The 2,838-nt window shown below is 49.0% G+C and overlaps 1 pseudogene; it reads right to left on the minus strand.

The window, feature by feature from the left end:
- Positions 1 to 458: 458 nt before the first annotated feature.
- Positions 459 to 1,560, minus strand: LOC104281661 (annotated as a pseudogene).
- Positions 1,561 to 2,838: the final 1,278 nt, after the last annotated feature.

Consider the following 2,838-nt stretch of genomic DNA (forward strand, 5'->3'; position numbering starts at 1 on the left):
GTAAGAATCTTTATCACCCAGGGAATTTGGTCCTGAGCTCCAATAAACCGTGCCCTATACCACTGGCTGCCATTTATTTACACACCTAGAAACATTACAGGGAGCAAGCGAAGGGTTCCTACACTTGTTGAAACTACACGAGAGGCTTTTCAGGCCTGAGACACAGGAGGAGCAATTGAGGGAACAGCAACAGAGGAGCAACTGATGGGCACCAAAGAACAGGTTCAGCCTTCCCTGCAGCATCAAGGGCTACTGAATGACAACGAGAGAGTCCAAATTCAGGTTCCGGCGGATATTTGAAGCACGTGGGATCTGAGGCAGATACTGGAAATGGTACCAAATCACTGAGCTGTTACACAGAATACCTGCTCCTAGGCCAGAAACCAATTCTGTGGAGGGTGAAAGGCACTCGGGTTCCTTCAGGTTGGGGAACTTCCCTGCAGCCAAGGGCCCACAGGTCACACTGCAGGCCTTGACTGCTCTTCAGAGTCCTTCTTCATCTTTGCATATGTGGCAGGGCAGAACTGAGAATACAGCTGAGACAGGAAAGCCTGCGATGTGATCTCTAGCTTTGTCCCATGGCTCAGTTTGTTCCACACATGCAACGCATAGGTGTTCTTAAGGATCCTACGAAGCTTTAAGGAGCTGATTGGTTCAAATAACATTTTCCAGGCACTCCAGTGAATAGGATATACAGCTTCCGGGGAAAGAGCTCGCACTCCTTTGCAGGTCATGTTGTTCTTGATATTACTGATGGAGCACCACCTCTTGAAGACGCGCGTTAAGAGTCCTGGGCCCTGGTGCGCCCAGATCCAGCCATTGTAGTTCTTCACAAAGTCCTGCATGCAAAGCTCCATGAATTCATGCTTGGGCTTAAAGGAGTACATCCTGAGACTCAATACCAAGGGCATTAGTGAGGTTCTTCAAGTTCTTAAGCACAATGAAGTCTGTGTCCAAGTAGATGCCGCCAAATTTCCACATGATGGTAATTCTGCAGGCATCAGACAGGACAGGTAAGAAATAAGGTTCCCAGCGATGATGAGGCTGCAAGTACCACTTTGCCAGAGGTGTCCCTGAGAAAAGCTCCTGCAAGTCTAAGGGTCGGATTTCCACGTTGGGGAAGCAGCTCAGCAATGAGAATGCCCAGTGGTTGGGTAATGAGGCATTCTCTTTTGCCAAACCTTTCATGAGCACCACGACCTTTGTCCCAGGATGTGCCCATGCCGCTGACTCCACGGAGCACGTGAACAGGTAATTTGGGTCAGTTTGCTCTGAGGTCTCCACAAAAAACACATCCCCTGGTGGAGGAGGGGGCCCACCAGCAATGGCTTGGGGAGGAGAAGGCAAAAACTCTTCGCACCTGATTTGTGTAGGCAAGCCGTAGACCTGGCCCTCATCGTCCTCTGTGATTCTCCAGTAGAACATGACAGAGGCAAAGGACACAAGTGAAATGATAAGGATAAACAGAGCCCTGAGTCTGTGAGTCAGCACCACCGTGGTCAGTTTTGGCAGGCAGCTAGACATCCTGGGCAGTCTCGCTCCTGTCAGAGGCTGCTCTCCCAAGACAACCGTCGTGATCTGAAGGGGAGGAAAGAAGAAAAAGACACTGACAGGAAAGGCAGCAGACCACGAGCCTTGGAACGGTGCCACAGCAGAGCAGAACTCTCCTTCCTTCACCTCAGGGCAGCAGGCTTAAATTATGCCTTTGGGTCACTTCTGCAACAGTCTCCTGGCTTCTCTGTATTGTCACAGCGCCTTTAGGTCAATGCACGACTGAGGAAGAAGCAGCAAGGAGGACTGCGGCATTTCTCCTGCCTCCCTCTGCTCCATCTCCAAATCCAAATCCCCAGGCTCCAGAATAGAGAGCTTCGGGAAACGCCAGAGGCTTTAATCTGTAACCAAACAGACAGGGAACAGGACAGAGAACCCAGCTGGCACAATGCCATTTGTCATTCACCCCTGGTTTCTGCGAAAGAGTCACATACTAAACTCTCCATGTAGCCAGAAAATGACTTGTCAGCCGCGCTGGGAAGTTTCCAAATGCAACAGCACAGAGCCACCACTCTCCACTAGGCACTGGGGCTTTGGGGGACAGAGGAGAGGCACCTGATACACAATCATCAGCTCGGGATCCCCGGAACATTTTCTTCTCCTACAGAGAAATGCCAGCATGTGCTGTGGGTGTTACAGGCGGTGAAAAAAAACCCACTCTGCTTTCTACGTACCTATTTCCTCCTCCCTCCACACCACAGCCTGTTGAATCCTGTAAATTATTTTTAGCTTGGTAAACTGCAGAAGAGAAAGCAGGGAAAGGCTTGAGGGGACAGAGTTCGTTCTTCCACGTAACAGACACAGGAAATCTGGCTCTCTACCTTCCTCTGAAACTACAAGTCCCACTCACACAAACTGCAAATACTACTCACCTGTCTCTGCTTTCAAGACACCACAGAAGTCACTGCTCAGCTGGACAAGATTTTCAAGAAGTTAGTGTCTCTGAGAGCGCCTATAACTCTATGGTCTTCCACTTCCTTTTGGTGAAATGAAAAGGTGAAAGGTGGAGTCTAACCCCATGGCAATAACATGCAAATCGGGGAGGATGTGACACCATACATTCAGCTACTACATTGGCTGAAAGAAAGGTCATGCAATTGATGGGTCGTGTGGCTGTGCTGTGAAGAACCCATCTAATCACGAAAGAACCAGGAAAAAAAGGAAAAAAAAAAAATCAAAGAAGGAAAAAGGAAAACCCTTGTCGCTACAGTTTAAGCTTTATACTTGCTGCAGGAAACTGTTTTACTGTTTTCTACTCCTTTGCTAAGGATTCCCAGTGCTCACGCT

The sequence above is a fragment of the Charadrius vociferus genome, unplaced genomic scaffold, assembly GCF_000708025.1.
Source record: "Charadrius vociferus isolate BGI_N301 unplaced genomic scaffold, ASM70802v2 scaffold90, whole genome shotgun sequence".
Taxonomy (NCBI): domain Eukaryota; kingdom Metazoa; phylum Chordata; class Aves; order Charadriiformes; family Charadriidae; genus Charadrius; species Charadrius vociferus.